The 20,543-nt window shown below is 42.2% G+C and overlaps 1 protein-coding gene across 2 annotated transcripts in view; it reads left to right on the forward strand.

Moving 5' to 3' along the window:
• Positions 1–20,543, forward strand: part of LOC131684253 (furin-like protease 2) — a 590,883-nt gene that overhangs the window by 291,720 nt on the left and 278,620 nt on the right. The window lies entirely within an intron of this gene.

The raw sequence follows: 20,543 nt of genomic DNA on the forward strand, positions 1-20,543 counted from the left end.
TCCACCAAAGAAGGTTCTATCGCAGGGAATGCAACGAAATTGAAAAGAATGGAGTGAATGGTACTTAGCTGTACAAATGTTTTATGTAGTATCAGTAATCAATAAACACATTTTCGCTAAGCCGTCGGTCACACAGCCCGTTAGCAAAGGGTGTTTCCGAATGAATACAGGCTATTATCAGGGAGTTTTCATTTTCACTTACACACGCCATGTCTAAATTATCATCATTACGAGTAGAAATTAATCCGAATCTTTCTACCCACTCGGGAAAAAAGTATTCCACCGGCCCTGTTCGTGAGCGTTGCGCTCATCTCGAACTGTGCGCGAACATCTCAATGTTCAATAAGGATTTCTTTTGGGAATGAGATCTCCGGATATCGAACAAAGCTGTATTTGACTGCAGAGCCGTAGCGATCCTGTTTTGTGTGAGGGGGCGGGTGCAATTTTGTTTATAAAATTTAACGTCTATTTAAACTTTTTATTTTGCAATGACATTCATTTAGCAAGCGATTGGAAGACAAGAAGTATTTTTTAATATGAAGAGCCATAATGCTCAAGGAAGATCTAAACGATCCAGACTCCTGCAGTAGAAGACAATGGATTAAGTCTTTAGTAAACTCTAATATTACCCTATTCTAAGCTTTTCTAAACATTATTCCTCCACCGTTTCGCTCGTTACGGCAAAAAACTCTTAGTTGTTAATAAAAAATTTAAGGGTTGTGTGCAGGACACGACCACGGCGACATTGAAAATGTAGTGTGCAATATAATTCGAGGCGTCGGCGGTAAAACATGACAATGAGTTATGTTCTATCAACGACCATGCAGTAAACTTGGGTGGAAAGCCCAACTCCTACCAGCAGAAGACAATGGATTCTTCACATTTCCTTTCGATCATAGCCATATGAGACTGCCTAGTCCTAGTTTTACGTGTTATGTTTATAACTGATTCACTCTAGAATACTTATCCGTCTTTCAATTTCATTGCTTTCGTTTCTCTTAGTCTTAAATTTGCCGAAAATAGCCAGCAAAATCGATACAGTAGAACCTTGCGGAAATTAAAACATAGTAACATACTGAAAAAGTGTTTGGTGGTGTGATGCACATACATGAAAATCAACCGAAATTCGCTGTTCCACAGTTTACTACATTAGCGGTAATATGAGTTTAATACTGTAATGCGCAATTTCGTGGTCGGTTACCGAAAAGACAATGGAATCTTACCCAAAAGTAATAGAAACATACCCGTCGGATTTTGGGTGAAATATTTATAAAACTTATTAGTCATACACATGCAAAGTGGCCCCGCATGACGGTAGTATTTCAAATGATGTTGCTCGTAACTATCATTATAATTCTTTCCCGATCATTGCCTCGTTTGTTTGCTCGACTTGAATAGTCTAGTATGCAACTAGCGGCAGTGTCGCGAAAGAAGTGTTCGAACAACTTTTAAGCAGTTTGTCAAGTGTCACGAGTTTTCCTAGTAATTCTAACAGCAGAGATATCGGTAAATTTATAATTTGTTTATGTGCATGTAATATTTTGAAAAAAAAAATGTTTTTTTATGCTATTCATTTTATTCATTACGTATTTCATTCGTTTTGTTGAATATAGTTATATTTATTTCATTTTATGCAATTCGTTAATTTTATTCACTTTATTGCTTTTATTCAATTTATAATTATAATTCATTGATACTCCGCCGGTTGCCTTCAAACACTTAGAATCAACTGATTTACTAAAATTCTCAGCTAATCGATTTTTTTTTTTTATTCATTTCGTTTATTTGATAGGCACAAATGCTTTAGCTTGGCGGTGCCAAATTCTTTTGTATTTACATTTTGAATATCTTAAAACTAGGAGGTTACAATGTTGAAATATTTTTTTTATAAAAGAGAAAAATTTTACAGCTATCTTAAGACTAGAAAAAAGGTTCTATATACAAGAGAGGGGGCAAAAGATTTTTTATGGAAAATTTTTAAACAAGGAATTCAATAGTAATAGTTTTTTAGGAAATATTTACAGTTATCTTAAAACTAACAATATAGTTTGGTACACAAAAGGGGGAACAAATATTTATGAAAAATTTCACAGGTGTTTTAAAACTAGGGATACAATTCTATTTACAAGATGGGGGACAATAGTTTTAACAAAGAGTAGAAATTACAACTATCTTAAAACTAGGAATACGGAATACAAATTTGATTTTTCATCGGAGACTTATGCTTGGTCATTTCCAAAATCGGTGTAGAAGTAGTTGCATCAAGGACAGAGGAGAGAAGGCGTAGATGGTGACCGGGAGAGAAGAGCAAAACTTGCAACTTTCGGGCAAACGGGAGATCAGCGAAACAAATTTGCGCCTCAGTCTAGTAGGTCGGATTGGCGGATGGTATTCTTCGGACCCGCGGGGAATCCTTGAAAAGTCATCGGACCTCGAGTCGCTCTCGCTTCAGTTTCCGTAGTGGTAAGGGCGACGGCGGTTACATAGTGGCAGTCTGGAGCTGATCGGTTCCACAAGGCAGGAAGAAACTTCTAAAAACGAGAATTAAAAAGAGTGGGGCTAAATTGGGATATTTATAGAAAGTATAAATAAGGAACATATAGGGGAAATCACGATTTGCCAGCATTTCTCGGACTGGTACATTGGGTGATCTACCTCGGGCCCGAAGGGAATCCTTTAACTGAGACCTGGCGTCCAAATACCCGGCGCATACCCAGACAGCGTGCTCGATGTCGTGATAGCCCTCGTCACAAGCGCACAGACTACTCTCCGCAAGCCCAATACGCCGCAAATGCGCATCTAAGGTGTAGTGGTTGGACATAAGTCGGGACATTACACGAATAAAATCCCGACCCACATCCATCCCCCTGAACCAAGGCTTCGTTGATACCTTTGGGATAATCGAATGAAGCCATCGTCCAAATTCACCATTGCTCCACGAGGTTTGCCAACTGTTGAGTGTCCTCTGACGACAAATACTAAAAAAATCGTTGAAGCAGATTGCTCTTTCGTATATGCCACCATTTAATGCGCCCACCTTTGCTAATTAGTCGGCCTTTTCATTGCCCGGGTAGAGCAATGAGAGGGGACCCAAACAAAGGTAATCTGATAAGATTTTTCAGATAACGTACACAAGAACTCCCGTATCTTCCCCAGAAAATACGGGAATTGCTTTTTAGGCTTCACCGCACGAAGAGCCTCGATAGAGCTTAGGCTGTCCGAAATGATGAAGTCGTGATCTGTGAGCAGAGTGTCGATGATCCCAAGGGTGTACTGAATTGCAGCTAACTCTGCGACGTAAACTGAAGCGGGATCATAAATCGGGTCTGAGAATTAAGCTCGACGAGCCTCTCGAAGTTTTCAATCACCCACGGGTTCATAATGTCGCATCGGAAGAGCAATCGATGTGAGAGTTCCCAAAATCGATTTTTTAGCGGAAGAACGCCCGCCAGCACTTCGAGACTCATCGTATGGGTCGAGTGCATGCAGCCCAAGGCAATGCGCAAGCAACGATACTCCAGTTTGATGAAGTGTATGTTCGCAGCGGAGCGGAAACAGAAACACCCGTACTCCATCACCGACAATATCGTTGTTTGGTATAACCTGATCAGGTCTCCTGGGTGGGCACCCCACCATGTTCCAGTTATTGTCCGGAGAAAATTGATCCTTTGTTGGCATTTCTGTTTCAGATACCTAATGTGACATCCCCAGGTACCTTTAGAGTCGAACCAGACCCCGAGATATTTAAATGTGAAAACCTGGTTGATCGTTGCACCCATTAATAAAAGCTGGAGTTGCGCCGGCTCACGCTTCCTAGAAAAAACAACCAACTCAGTTTTCTCCGTGGAGAACTCAATACCCAGCTGAAGAGCCCAAGCAGACAAATTGAGAGGACCACCCCGTAGTCTGCAAGTTGCCTTAGCGTGCATGAATTGGCAAGACAATTGTCAATGTCATTCACGTAAAAATTGTAGAGCAGGGGACTTAGACATGAGCCCTGGGGAAGACCCATGTAGCTAAATCGCGATGTTGTTAAATCGCCATGCGAAAAGTACATGTGCTTTTCATACAACAGGTTTAGCAAAAAGTTATTTAGAATCGTTGAAAGACCATGCTGGTGCAGCTTCTCTGACAGAATGTTGATAGAAACTGAGTCAAAAGCCCCCTTAATATCCAAGAAGACTGATGCCATCTGCTCTTTGTTAGCATAGGCCATTTGGATTTCTGTAGAAAGCAACGCAAGGCAATCGTTCGTCCCTTTGCCTTTGCGGAAGCCAAATTTAGTATCTGACAGTAAGCCATTTGCTTCAACCCAATTGTCGAGGCGAAACAAGATCATTTTCTCGAACAACTTCCGAATACAGGACAGCATTGCAATCGGCCGATACGAGTTGTGGTCGGAGGCTGGTTTTCCTGGTTTTTGAATGGCGATGACCTTCACTTGCTTCCAGTCATGAGGGACAATGTTACCCTCAAGAAACTTGTTAAATAAATTCAACAAGCGCCTTTTTGCAGTGTCAGGCAGATTCTTCAGCAAGTTGAGTTTGATTCTGTCTAACCCTGGGGCGTTATTGTTGCATGACAAAAGAGCAAGTGAGAACTCCACCATCGAAAACGGTGTTTCGTTCGCGGTAACGAGACGCGGCGCGGTACGTTTTTGTACCGAAACAGAGTCCGGGCAGATCTTCTTGGCGAAAGCGAATATCCAGCGGTTTGAATATTCCACGTTCTCGTTGGTACTGTTTCGGTTACGCATACGTCGAGCCGTATCCCAAAGAGTGCTCATCGCTGTTTCTCTCGTTAACCCGTCGACGAACCGGCGCTAATAACTGCGTTTTTTGGCTTTCATTAGACTCTTCATTCGCCTTTCTAACGACGCGTACTGTTGATAGCTAGCGGGTAACCCGTCTTCCCGGAAAGCCTTATATGCAGTGGACTTTTCCGCATACAGCTCTGAGCACTCTTTATCCCACCACAGGGTGGGAGACCGTCCATGGGTATTCGCGCTGGGTACTGGTTTAGTCTGAGCTTGATTCGCACTGTCGAGAATCAAGCCAGCCAAAAACCTGTACTCTTTCTCCGGAGGAAGTTCTTGAGTGGATTCAATTTTAACGGATATCGCGGTCGCGTAACTTTTCCAATCAATGTTCCGTTTGAGGTCATACGAGGCATTGATTGTTTCCGATGGTCTTGAACCGTTAGCAATTGAAATCACGATAGGCAAATGATCGCTACCGTGAGGATCAGGGATCACCTTCCACATGCAATCTAACTGTAGCGATGTCGAGCATAGCGATAAAAATTTCATTAGTCCGCTACTGGATTGAGTATCTGTTTGAAAAAAGGGAACACTTGGGGTTTTTGGTGTTCCTGGAAGTGGTGGATACTCCTTGTTAGAATTAAAATTTCCAAGTCCTGGAGCAAATTGCTTCGGCTTTAGTGCATCACTTCCGTTGGATTTATTGATTGTAGTTGGCGCACTCTGAGTGGACGACACCTTGGCACCCTTACGAGGCAATCTAGGAGAGGCTAGATTTCTCCTCTTCCTGGATTCCCCTGGGTTAACCAACGATGTTCCCTCTTGTGTGTCGTCAGATTCTTGCTCAACGCCAGCCAAAAGAGCAAAGGAATTTTCGGAAGGGACAGATGGCGAAGCATTCTTTAGCATTTCTGCATAAGAGTGCCTCGAGCGATCCTTAAGGGAGCGCCTAATTTTATCCCCGCGCTGCTTGTACGCCGGGCATGACTTAAGAGCATGCGGAGGGCCCCCGCAGTAAATACACTTTTCAGTTTCTCCACCGCAAGCGTCATCCTCATGCTCTCCCTCGCATTTGCCGCACCGTTTTTTATTGCCACAATAAGTGGCTGTGTGGCCCAGTTGCTTGCAATTGCTGCAGTTCATTAGCCGCGGTACAAACAGGCGAACAGGTAGGCGAACCTTATCCAGGAGGACATAGTTGGGAAGAGCAGACCCGGAGAAAGTCACCCGAATCGAGTCTGACGGAGAATAAGTTGTCTTATCATCTTCAGTTTTTGCGGAATACAATTGCTTGCATTCCAGAATCTTCACCTTTTGCAGCCAACCCCGTACTTCAACAGGTCTTCGCACTTCAGACCCGGTGCGGCGACGACCCCATCGATCTCCACAGCCCTACAAGGCACATACACTTTGAATTGCTTCGTAAAACGCTCGCTGCGAGCAATCTGGTTTGCCTGGTCGAGGCCATTTACTATAACGCGTATCTTATTAGCTCGAACACGTGTTATCTGAGCTACGGACGGGTAGTTAGCAGTCAGCTCCCGTGAGATTTCTAGAATATTGGGCGATTTCGTGTTGGGCCGGAAATACACCACCCAGGGTCCATTTGAACTGGCTGGGTATGTTTTAATACGGGGAGGACTACCCAAGTAACAATTGAAGTTTTAAAGCACGCTAAAAGTGCAATCTAAGTTTTATCAGTGGCTATAAAACTAGTATAAAACCTCAATTGTTACTAGGGTAGGGGAATCAGGGGAGAGAGTAATTTCGGGTTTATCCGGTAAATCCATGGGAATATCATTCCCATCCAATGTTACTTCGCCCTCGGCCATTTAGGCACGAGGATAACACGTGGTGTCAACGAGAGATGAAACTTATATTCAGGGGAAAGGGAAGAAGTAGAGACCGATCGGGGAAAGGTAAATGAAAGAAAAAAAAATGCTTAGCTTATATAGCGGCGATTCCGGCTATTCTGGTATTCACTTCACCAGCCTGGGCACCGGCGAACAAAGACTGCCTCAAACAATGGTTGACCTTCACTGACAATATTTATTCTTATTCACTTTATGCACGGCACCAGAAAACGAACTGCTTCGATCGAGAGCTCGGAGAGTTATGAGCTAATCGATTATTGATTTTAATCGATTATTTTGGTCATTTAATCGAATCAATTAATCAAGCTCTCAAAAATTACTCGATTAACGGATAATCGATTATTTACAGACATCATTACACACATCATGTGTGAACGTCTAAGGTAACTGGCTGGTAGTGATGTCTCAGCCAAGCACAGAAGCTCTGAATCGCTGACGAGTATAAGGAAACGAACTGTCTTTTGGCAGCCAAACGCCTGCGAATATGCATCATTTTTTCCTAAGGCTGAAAAAATTGGATAAATCAATTTGCGCATGAGGGCACAAGACCTAATTTAGACAAGTTGGATTTAAATGTTTTGTGTTCCACTCGACAGTAACTGACGACAACTTGCTGCCAGTTGGACGATGTATTCAAACTAACACCAAATTGGCGCCATCAAGTTTTTCACAATCACTTGAGCATTGAGTGGAGATATCAAACTATCACCTCAACGTAGCAAATCAAACAACCCTTGCATCCAGCCTGCGTGTACTCCAAAATTGCATTTTTCCATCCCAAAGTAGCTTACATGAAAACCACCGAAGAAGGAAGTGGAACAGTTTCCAAGCAGCAACTTACAAATTGTTGACAAGATGTTATGCCTTTTAAAATTTCCCAGAACGAAAGTTTCTTTTTTTCGGAAGCTTCTACTATCATCAGAAGGTGTTGATTTCTTGTGCCAGCAGCAACGGTCTGATATTCGCACTATCGCAACGTGTCGCCTGATTCCTAGTACGGCGAGCCGGCATCAGAGCTAACGGCGAAGGGAAACATGTTAATATCCTTTGCAAACTTGCACACTTTGTATAATCCAACACACGACTGTTGGTTGGGTTACCGGTATAAAGGGACGGAGACGAAGGTGATTCTCGAAAGAACATAGTTTGGGAAATATTTTGCATTCACTTTCAAAATAACTGGCAGTGGTAGCAACGAGCAGCAGTTCAGTTAGGTTGTGGTAGCGATGGTCAAAAATTCTAGTCTAAATTGACTTGAAAAAATTCACCGCAAATGGCATTTGAAAATTGCATTGCTGTCAAACTGCATTGAAGGTATATGAATAGAGTATATCTACCTCTAAATCAAGAATCACTCCAAGACTAAATCTAAATCTATCGAAAAGAAACGGAGTGAGTCGTTACTAAACGATTTTTCAAATCTTCACAAATTTCCCTCAACTTTAACCCCAGCCAGCCCTAGCGCACGCGGCAAAGATTCAAAACTGCACGGTACAAGTTTTTCGGGTGTGGCGATAGTCAAAGGAAATGAAAGGGAATGCTTGGAATCTTCATGGCAGGAAGTAGTTTACCGCACCCGACCCGTCACGTGTTTTCCGGGAGGCAAGTTAAAGGGTGGTGCTCGCGCCCCTGTCGGTGTAGATGTGCAATGCCCGTATGACTGTCGGGAACTTTTCCACTAACAGGGTCTGCAGTAAAGAACGAAATACGAAACACCACTGACTGGCTGTTGTTTGCGTATTTTCGGTTTCCGGGTACGATTTGTTCGGTCAGACAGTCGGGGGTGTCAATGTTGGCGAAACAATTCCTTCCGAAAACTGAAAACTCAGCAAGTTCGTTGGAATGCGGACATTTTATACCGATGGTTACTTTTGGTATGGAATTCGAAAAAAAATTAATCAGGGAAGTTGCTTGCTTGACACTTACGTGAATTGGAAGTTCTGCTATGGTTTCGAACCGATTCTGTTTCTAATAGAGGTTAGTGCCGAAAATGCAAAATTTTACCTTCGATAAAACTGAACCTTTATCTTAGTTTAGCTTCTAGTTGTCAGCCTCCCCTCATTCACTACAAAACAAGCGTACAACAACTTTGTTTATTCGAGTGATTTCGCCAAACACGCGAGATAGTGTTTCAGAGCTGAGGGATTCCCCGGTCTTGATGCTGATTGATTACGTGATGTTGTGATCACTTAGCATATATCGTGATCGGTTGTGTTGGTTGGGAGGCTACCGGTTGGTGGCTAGACGGAAGCTGGTTCGAGCTCTACTCGTGACATGAATTATTCAACCGTGACAGCTATAATTCGATTCCAATGAATGTGATATTTATTATTAGCGAAATTATTTGCAGCGGACTTAATTTAGCTTTGATTTTGCGTGTGCCCGCAACCGTGCTGTACGTATTGAGCTCCGGTTCATTGTCGCAAACCAACAACGGAGCGGGAAGCAATTGAGGCACGGGTTCATTTGCAGCCGTAATCGAATCATTTATATGCACACCGCGGTGACATATAAACTCATGAATATGTCGGTGACTTTTCATTAGGTTCTGAATTTGCAATGGAGTTTAATTAAATTCGCCGTGTCACTTTGTTCGCTGCATCCGAATAGGGGGAACCTGTAGTGTGTAACGCAGCATAATAAATTGAAAAAAAAAAAAAAATGGTGTGTCAATTGAGATGGAACAGCATATTTGGGATATCGGGTTTCGATAAATGACTGACAGTTACTCCTATCTGGCATACGTTGTTATTTAGAGTTTGGTCGGTGTGGAACATTGAATTACGTCTCCCTGTTCTGTAAGGGTGGGCGCTATATGCGGTACGAACGAAGCGTCAGTTATCTCCTGACGGTACGAATCGAGTCGAACTTTCGATTACAGATATTGTTCGCAACATGACACGAATTTCATTTTGACGAAAACATTTGCGAATAATTGCGCTATTTTACGAAAATCTATTGGTATAAGAACTGTTTTCTCTCTCTAATACTGTTATATAGAATTTTTCTAATCATGAAAGAATATCGGAGATTCAAATCATTTTACAAAAATGTACACTGCATATTTGTAAAATCAACTCACAAAATATACATCTACATAATGACGGATCGCTTTTTCGAACAAATGTGCTGTCTCGATAACAACAAAAACATTAACACCATCAAACTCTAATGGGAGTCCGTAGTCTTGTCAATCCGCTCTGGGGTCTAAATTCTGCGCGAAATTCCGTGCAAAATTCCCTGCAAAATTCCACACGAAATTCCGTATGAAACTCGGTGTAAAATTTCGCACGAAATTCCGCGCGCGATTCCGTGCCAAATTTCGTCTGGAAATCCCTGAAATTCCATGTGAACTTCTGCGCGAAATTCCATGCGAAATTCCGCGCGAAATTCCATGCGAAATTCCGCGCGAAATTCCGTACGAAATTCCGCGCGAAATTTCGTGCAAAATTTCATGCGAAATTTTGTGCGGTATTCCGTGCGAAATTCCACGAGAAATTCCACGAGAAATTCCACGAGAAATTCCACGAGAAATTCCGGGCGAAATTTCGCCTAAAAATCCGTGGGAAATCGTGCGAAATTCCGTGAGAAATTCTGCGCCAAATTTCGTACGAAATTCCACGCGAAATTCCGGGCGAAATTCGGCGCAAAATTAGGTGCGAAACTCCATGCGAAATTACGGGCGAAATTTCGCGCCAAATTCCGTGCAAAATTCCGCGCGAGATTTCGTGCGAAATTTTGTGCGAAATTTTGTGCGAAATTCCGTGTGAAATTTCACGCTAAATTTCGTCCGAAATTTCGTCTGAAAATCCGTGCGAAAATTCGTGAGAAATGCCGCGCCAAATTCCGTGTGATATTCCGGGCGAAAATCCGGGCGAAATTGCGTGCGAAATACCGTGCGATATTCCGTGAGAAATTCTGTGCGAAATTTCGTGCAAAATTGCGCGCGAGATTCAATGCGAAATTCCGTGCGGAAATTCCACGCAAAATTTCGTGCGAAATTCCGCCTGAAAATCCGTGTAGAATCGTGCGAAATTTATGCGAAATTTTGTTGAAAATATCGTACAAGATTCCGCGAAATTCCGTTCGAAATTTCATGCGAAATTCCGTGCGAAATTCCACGCAAAATTCCGTGAGAAATTCGGTGCGGAATTCCGCGCGAACTTCCGTTCAAAATTCCGCGTGAAACTTCATACGAAATTCCGCATGAATTCCGAGCGAAATTCTGTACGAGATTCCGCGCTAAATTCCGTGCGAAATTTCGTGCGAAATTCGTGAGAAATTCCGTGTGAAATTCCGTGCGAAATGCCGTGCGAAATTCCGTGCAAAATTTCACGCGAAATTCCACATGAAATTTTACGCTAAATTCGGTGCGAAATACCGTGCTAAATTTCGTGCGAGATTCCGTGCGAAATTCCGTGCGTAATATCAGGCGAAACTCCGTGCAAAAATCCGCACGAAATTTTGCACGGAATTTCACACGGAATTTCTCACGAAATTTCGCACGGAGTTTCACACGGAATTCCGCGCGGAATTTCGTGCGAAATTCTGCAAAATTCCGCGCGAAATTTCGTGCAAAATTCCGTGCGAAATTCCATGCGAAATTCCGTGCGAAATTCCGTGCAAAATTTCACGCGAAATTCCACATGAAATTTCACGTTAAATTCGGTGCGAAATTCCGTGCGAAATTCCGCGCGTAATTCCGTGCGAAATTCCGTGTGAAATTCTGTGTGAAATTCCGTGCCAAATTCAGTGCTAGATTCCGTGCGAAATTCCGTGTGAAATTCCGTGCGAAATTTCGTGAGAAATTCCGTGTGAAATTCCGTGCAAAATTTCGTGCGGATTTTCACACGGAGTTTCGCCCGATATTACGCACGGAATTTCACACGGAATTCGCACGGCATTTCGCACGGAATTTCGCTCTGAATTTCGCGCGGAATTTCCCACGGAATCTCGCACGAAATTTCGCCCAGAATTTTATGCGAAATTTCGTGCAAAATTCCGTGCAAATTTCGCACGAAATTCAGTGCGAAATTCCGTGCGAAATACCGTGCGAATTCCGTGTGAAATTCCGTGAGAAATTCCGTGCGTAATATCGGGAGAAACTCCGTCCGAAAATCCGCACGAAATTTTGCGTGCGAATTCCATGTGAAATTCTGTGCGAAATTCCGTCTGAAAATCCGTGGGAAATCGTGCGAAATTCCACGCGAAATTCCGTGCGATATTCCGTGCGATATTCCGTGTGAAATTCCACGAGAAATTCCACGAGAAATTCTACGAGAAATTTCGTGCGAAATTTCAAGCAAAATTTCGTGCAAGATTCCTTGCGAAATTCCGTGCGGAAATTCCACGCAAAATTTCATGCGAAATTCCGTCTGAAAATCCGTACAGAATCGTGTGAAATTTCATGAGAAATTCCGCGCCAAATTCCGTGCGAAATTCCACGCGAAATTCCATGCGAAATTCTACGAGAAATTCCGTGCGAAATTCCAAACTCCGTGCAAAATTCCGTGCGAAATTCTCTGCAAAATTCCACGCGAAATTCCGTGCGAAATTCCACGCGAAATTCCCTTGCGAAATTCCCTTGCGAAATTCCACGCGAAATTCCGTGCGAAAATCCGTTCGAAATCCATGTGAAATTCCATGCGAAATTCCGTGTGAATTCCGAGCGAAATTCCGTGCGAAATTCCACGAGAAATTCCGTGCCAAATTTCGTTCGAAATTTCAAGCAAAATTTCATTACGAGATTCCTTGCGAAACTCCGTGCGGAAATTCCTCGCAAAATTTCGTGCCAAATTCCGTCTGAAAATCCGTGCAGAACGGTGTGAAATTCCGTAACAAATTCCGCGCCAAATTTCGTGCGAAATTCCACGCGAAATTCCATGCGAAATTCCACGAGAAAATCCGGGCGAATTTCCGGGCAAAATTCGGTACGAAATTCCGCGAGAAATTCCGTGCGAATATTTGTGCGAAATTCCGTCCAAAATTTCGTGAGAAATTCCGTGCGAAATTCCAAACTCCGTGCGAAATTCTTTGCAAAATTCCACGCGAAATTCCATGCGAAATTCCACGAGAAAACCCGGGCGAATTTCCGGGCAAAATTCGGTACGAAATTCCGCGAGAAATTCCGTGCGATTACTCGTGCGAAATTCCGTCCGAAATTTCGTGAGAAATTCCGTGCGAAATTCCAAACTCCGTGCGAAATTCTCTGCAAAATTCCACGCGAAATTCCGTGCGATATTCCGTGCGATATTCCGTGCGATATTCCGTGCGAAATTCCACGAGAAATTCCGTGCGAACCTTCAAGCAAAATTTCGTGCGAGATTCCTTGCGAAATTTCGTGCGAAATTCCGTGCGGAAAGTCCACGCGAAATTTCGTGCGAAATTCCGTCTGAAAATCTGTGTAGAATCGTGTAAAATTCCGTGAGAAATTCCGCGCCAAATTCCGTGCGAAATTCTGAACTCCATGCGAAATTCCAAGCGAAATTCAGTGCGAAATTCCGTGCGAAATTTTGCTGAAAATTTCGTGCGAAATTCAGCGAAATTCCGTGTAAAATTCTGTTCGAAATTACGTGCGAAATTCCATGCGAACTTTCGTGCGAAATTCCGTGCGAAATTTGGTGCAAAATTCCGCGTGAATTCCGAGCGAAATTCCGTACGTAATTCCGTGCGAAATTCCGAGCGAAATTACGTGCGAAATTTCGCGACAAATTTCGTGCGAAATTTCGTGCGACATTCTGAGAAATTTCGCGCGAACTTTCGTGCGAAATTCCGTGCGAAATTTGGTGCAAAATTCCGCGTGAATTCCGAGCGAAATTCCGTACGTAATTCCGTGCGAAATTCCGAGCGAAATTACGTGCGAAATTTCGCGACAAATTTCGTGCGAAATTTCGTGCGACATCCTGAGAAATTTCGCGCGAAATTCCACGCGAACTTTCGTGCGAAATTCCGTCTGAAAATCCGTGCAGAATCGTGTGAAATTCCGTGAGAAATTCCGCGCCAAATTCCGTGCGAAATTCTAAACTCCATGCGAAATTCCATGCGAAATTCAGTGCGAAATTCCGTGCGAAATTTTGTTGAAAATTTCGTGCGAAATTCAGCGAAATTCCGTGTAAAATTCTGTTCGAAATTACGTGCGAAATTCCACGCGAACTTTCGTGCGAAATTCCGTGCGAAATTTAGTGCAAAATTCCGCGTGAATTCCGAGCGAAATTCCGTACGTAATTCCGTGCGAAATTCCGAGCGAAATTACGTGCGAAATTTCGCGACAAATTTCGTGCGAAATTTCGTGCGACATTCTGAGAAATTTCGCGCGAACTTTCGTGCGAAATTCCGTGCGAAATTTGGTGCAAAATTCCGCGTGAATTCCGAGCGAAATTCCGTACGTAATTCCGTGCGAAATTCCGAGCGAAATTACGTGCGAAATTTCGCGACAAATTTCGTGCGACATCCTGAGAAATTTCGCGCGAAATTCCACGCGAACTTTCGTGCGAAATTCCGTCTGAAAATCCGTGCAGAATCGTGTGAAATTCCGTGAGAAATTCCTCGCCAAATTCCGTGCGAAATTCTAAACTCCATGCGAAATTCCATGCGAAATTCAGTGCGAAATTCCGTGCGAAATTTTGCTGAAAATTTCGTGCGAAATTCCGTGTAAAATTCTGTTCGAAATTACGTGCGAAATTCCATGCGAACTTTCGTACGAAATTCCGTGCGAAATTTGGTGCAAAATTCCGCGTGAATTCCGAGCGAAATTGCGTACGTAATTCCGTGCGAAATTCCGAGCGAAATTACGTGCGAAATTTCGCGACAAATTTCGTGCGAAATTTCGTGCGACATTCTGAGAAATTTCGCGCGAAATTCCACGCGAACTTTCTTGCGAAATTCCGTCTGAAAATCCGTGCAGAATCGTGTGAAATTCCGTGAGAAATTCCGCGCCAAATTCCGTGCGAAATTCTAAACTCCATGCGAAATTCCATGCGAAATTCAGTGCGAAATTCCGTGCGAAATTTTGCTGAAAATTTCGTGCGAAATTCAGCGAAATTCCGTGTAAAATTCTGTTCGAAATTACGTGCGAAATTCCATGCGAACTTTCGTGCGAAATTCCGTGCGAAATTTGGTGCAAAATTCCGCGTGAATTCCGAGCGAAATTCCGTACGTAATTCCGTGCGAAATTCCGAGCGAAATTACGTGCGAAATTTCGCGACAAATTTCGTGCGAAATTTCGTGCGACATTCTGAGAAATTTCGCGCGAACTTTCGTGCGAAATTCCGTGCGAAATTTGGTGCAAAATTCCGCGTGAATTCCGAGCGAAATTCCGTACGTAATTCCGTGCGAAATTCCGGGCGAAATTACGTGCGAAATTTCGCGACAAATATAGTGCGAAATTACATGCGAAATTTCGCGACTAATTGCGTGCGAAATTTCGTGCGAAATTCTGAGAAATTTCGTGCGAAATTCTGCGAAATTTCGTGCGAAATTCTGCGAAATTTCGCGCGAAATTCTGCGAAATTTCGTGCGAAATTCTGCGAAATTTCATTGCGAAAATCCGCGCGAAATTTCGTGCAAAATCCCGTGCAAAATTTCGTGCGAAATTCCGTGCGAAATTCCATGCGAGATTCCGTGCGAAATTCCGCGCGTAATTTCGTGTAAAATTCACAAATTTTGTGCGAATTTCTTGTGAAATTCCGCATAATATTCCGCGCGAAATTCCGTGCGAAATTCCGTGCAAAATTCCGTGTGAAATTCCGTGCGAAAATTCTCGCGAAATTCCGTGCGAAAATTCGTACGAAATTCTATACGAAATTCCGTGGGGAAGTTCGCGCAAAATTTCTCGCGAAATTCCGAGGCCTATATTTGTATTTTCGTACCCGACCTGTCGTCCGCAGCATTTGTGTTTGCTCTCCAAAGGTTTGTCAGCCGTAGGGGATAAGTGTAATATATTCCGACCGCGGCACAAATTTTGTTGGTCCAAAATCAGACCTCCATGAACCTTTTTCATGATTGATGAGTTCTTTTCCACCAAGAGAAATTGTTTGGAAATTTATTCATTTATTCAAAACTTATTCTTAGAGAAGACAAACAAGCAATAGGAAAAAATAATTTCGAAAAAAAATAAAAATAGTAAACAAACTGAGTTTACAACTAACAAGGTATGGATTTCATTCGCGACGAGAATATGAAAAAATTTGAGCGGCCCAAAATAAACATGAACTGAAAGTAAAAACCTTTATTAGCATGATTATAATGCTAACTACTAGAAAGAAAAGCAAGCTTTGTTACACATAAATAGGAAGAATGGTAAAACATATGCTAATTCAAAACATAAATTTAAAAAGGCAGTAAATACTTGGGAGGAACGACATTATTCCGTCTATTCTCGAGCGAGCACAAGAAGCAACTACTGAATTATTCTAAGGGGCACTGTTAGTCGAGTGAATAAAAAGTAAAATACAATTCTCATAACAGCCCGCCACTGCACTTTCCGAGCAACCCAAGGTCATTCGACAAATCAAGGCTGATCCCAATATCTCTGATAATCAGTGGCGGATTCAGGGGAAGGGTCCTGGGGGTCCGGACCCCCTCCGAAAATATTCAACTTGTTGAGAAATTTTGAATTAGTTTCAATTTTATATTGATTTTCGAACTTAAAATCATTTCAAACTAAATTTGACTACCAAAACTAATTTGCATTAAATGAGGTTTTGACGCATAACGTATTGTACAATGTTCATTCCAAAAACAAAATTTCGAACCCCTCCCGAAATGTTTATCTGGATCCGCTCCCGCTGATAATGATATGGTGAAAATCTGAATACTATCCGCTGTACTGTTGAATTTGCTTCTGATGGTACCAAGAAAATAAAAAAAACCTGACCGAAACCTCAACAAATAACCATTGGTCAAAATCCGAACCCATAGGGTGCGCAAACGCAAATTTCCTGGTAGATTCAAGATTGTTTTCACAAAAAGGAACTATGGTTATGCAAGGTATCATTGTCGTTTTGTGACGGACATGACTACGATTTTGTAAGTGTTAAAAATGGGATGCCCCAACTAACAGATTTCACCCTTAATTAAGTCCCATGATACTCTAGTTACGCTTTGTCGGTTAATACTGGAAAAATTCCCGCAAACCTGAGCGAAAAGAAACACGCGATTTCCAGCTTTAAGTGTGGCCCCACCTCCACCGAGATATTCTGCAATTTTTTAATCCTTTCTGAAAAATTTTACCGACACTTTTCCGATATAAGTATTTACTTGGGATCATCACCCTGACTATACCCTATCTGCAGACAAATGTGTATCATCAGCTGTAAAAAAAATAACTACACGTTCCAAGCTTGGCAGTATTTTCCACTTGATAAAACCACCACTTGAGATGATTGTTTTGTTATTTCACCTCCGAACCAGCCGGAAAGACTTTCGACCTGGCAAACCGACATACACACAGAAATACAGCACGTGCACCGCTTCTTCCCTTGGGAAAAAGCTGTTTTGTCGAAATCGCTCGAATCTTTACCCACATATCCTGCCTGCTACTATTGGCACGAGGCGCAAATAACTACCTCTCGAGCGAGCTGTCGATGCAGGATATCTATCGTCCTGCCAACAAACTTCTCCACCACCACCACTGGCCCTAAGGCTAGAAATCGTACTGCCTGATATGTCTGCCAGCAGCACGGAAACTGAAAGCGAGAAAATCTACCGCACACAGCAGTGCAGAGCAGAGCAGAGGAAGTGCATTTCCGGGTGGTTCTCAAATCACACACAATACCTCCCATTGCGCCACACACGCTAAGTCCACACATATACACGGGAAGAAGAGGAAATCTGCTAGCACCGGAAAAATCCCAAACTATTTGATTTATTTTCCAATATATCAAGTAATTTAAACGATGCACGTCCTGCATAAACCAATATTTATGGGGCGTCCAAACTGCAGCTCAAGAAGCAAACCACTTCCCGGTTCTTTCTTCCTAAAATGCAATGGCTGACGAGTGTTCGGATGTACAGACAGTTTCCCCTACTTACTTGCTTTGTACACATGGTCTCTGTAGTTTTGTTCCAACGCGGCGCTTCTTCCACCGAACAAGATACCTAGCTGATGGAGAAGTGGCAGAGGCGAACGTTGTTGGGCGAAAAACCACGGCTGCCATCGCCAGTTCTCTGCGGGCGATCGGAAGGTGCAGATAAGAAGTTTTCGATGATGATATATCGATACGGTCTGTGAGGATACTGTCGGTCATCGGGCTAGAGACACACACGCACGCACATACGATGTTACCAAGCACTATACACACTACACATATTGAGTAAGTGCGGTTTTGAAAGAGTCATGTCAACGAGAAAGAAAAACAAACATGGTGGGAAAGATTTATTTCGGACTTGTCGGCATGACAGAATAGTGCGCGGCGCAAATGGAAGTGACAATTTCCCGCGGGTGGAGGAGGGGTGGTTCGGATGCGAATATTGGGAGTAGAGAAATGTTAATTTGTTTTCCTCGTCAGTTTTTTGCCGCAGGGATGTTACTATCGTGCTCAATTCATCTTAATTTTGTCAGCGATAGAATAATAAAGACTTTGATCGTCGAATAGAGGCGCTTTTCTCCTCTCGTTAACTCGGTTGACTGCGTAGTTTTGCTGTTTTAGTTAGATAAGTGGTGTAGGCGTAATGTTCTTCCGGGCTTCAGGGCATCCGTGTCGGACATGACAAATGTTAAGCATTCAGTCACGGTTGGCGGATGACGTTGGTAGTATGAATAGTATTACCCACTCGAACGTAACTGGCCTGCCACTAGGTAAACTACAGAAGTAAAAATTGACTCGGTCGGTTCTCATGGTAAGAGGGACAAGTCTGTCTTTACCGTGAGACATGTTGGTAGACTTGAGCGATTCATAGTAACTTTGCCTAAGCTCGACTCCTGCCAGCAGAAGACAAAAGATTAGTTCGTATGTTTCTAATGACCCCGCCACTTCTAGTTTTCGGATCAGTATATTTCACATACCTGCATGCCTTAGTAATCTCCAGCTAATTGAGCTAATTGAATTGAAAATCGAAAAGGTAAAATGAGTCTTTTACGTCTCTTGAAAAAATAGGATCACAATAATTGTGGAAGTTTTGTGACAGTTAGCAGGAATTTTAGATAAAACACTTGAAGCGTCAATCCGGCACTAGCTTAGTCCTATCACAAACTTAGTGTCAGATTCAAATGAGACGAAATCAAAACACAAATTCCATAACTAATTTAAGCTATTACTAATTTCAAATATAAAATTTTCCAAACTAAGTGCGTTTGAGGCAGGCACTGTCAGAGCAAAAATAGATTCTATTAAAAAACTGATTGTACGACCCGGCCCTCCAACAAGAACAGTCAGTGTAACAATCTACGTATTCTTCAAGTTGTCGCCTCGTAAACTCAAACAGACATACCTCTGATCTGTTAGATTTCCGTTCCAGAGCACAGTGTTTTAAAACGTCGTTTTCGTGCTCAAAATTAATAGCGTCTAAACCGTTTACTTTAGAAGTATAGTTTGTTCGAAAAAGTTGTTGCCCTTATGATTGCGCATCTACAGGAGTATATAATTTAGTGATTAATTCACCTATAAGGGATACACGAAATTTATTTTCTGAACAAATTAAGATAGAGATTTTATGTCTTCGGCAAAGTTGTAGCAAATATTACTACAAAAGAAATTGCTGAAGACACTATATATCTAGCTTTGATAGTTTACAAGTTATGGAACATATTATATGGAGGACCCCTTAAAATTAGTTTTTTCATGATAACTTTTTTAAACATTCTCGTATCTTCTTGGAATCTTCCAGAAAGTTGTTTGCGGTATTAAAACACATATTTTTGCCGAACATAGTTACTTTCTAGCTGTTGAATTTAAAAAGATATTCCAAATTTTACGATATTTTTGGGGTAACTTCCACCTTAAATAACTCGTTAAGGAGCAAAAAGGAGCAAACAACATCATAACATGCTGAAAATACTAGCTTTTAATTTTTATATAGTGGCCCGAATGTTAGTCGACGCGATTCTCCCCGAGTGTTAAGTTCAATACAACTCTACTTCTACAACTTTGCCGAAGACACAAAGTCTCTATCTTAATTAGTTCGGAAAATAAATTTCGTATATCACTTATAGGTGAATTAATAACTGAACAATGTACTCCTGTGGATGCGCAATCATAAGAACAACAACTTCTGCGAACAAACTATACTTCTAAAGTCAACGGTTTAGACGCTATTAATTTTGAGCACGAAAACGACGTTTCAAAACACTGTGCAGAGTAACCATAAGACGGTATGCACTACAAAGCGGTTCTTGTTTCAGAAACACATATAGTGGTTTAATGTTCAAGAGTGCCTCTATGACTAGCACCTACTATCATGAACGCGCACAAGTCATCGCCATCAGGATCATTCTGTGAAGACGATTTAACTTTTACTTCTCCCTTCTACCGACCTCACAAGGGAAGCACATGTCAGTAATGATCTAACGATGGTTGTGTTTTGACATTAAAAATGTCTTACTCCACTATCTGGGGCTAGGTGTCATTCTAAAATCTAAACTATCTCCCATGTAACGAAACTATGTAAGGTTTGCACGCTTATAACTCCGATATTACTAGATGGATTTTAATCATTCATACACCAACCGATTCAGAAACACCTAACTTAAATATTGGTAATAATTTAATATCTCCCCAATAAAAGTAGACTTTTGGAAATTGGTAAAATTAAAAAGTTCACGAAAAACGGGACAATTACCATTCGTGAGGCAGATTTCTCAGACACAGCCGTCAGAAAAGGGTTGCTCAATGAAACACGAAAAGTCATAAATAGAAGCAACGCATGTCCGTTTAAATCAGTTGTTGCTCTTATCCCATACGAGCAACATCGTC

Source organism: Topomyia yanbarensis, chromosome 2 (genome assembly GCF_030247195.1).
Source record: "Topomyia yanbarensis strain Yona2022 chromosome 2, ASM3024719v1, whole genome shotgun sequence".
Lineage (NCBI taxonomy): Eukaryota > Metazoa > Arthropoda > Insecta > Diptera > Culicidae > Topomyia > Topomyia yanbarensis.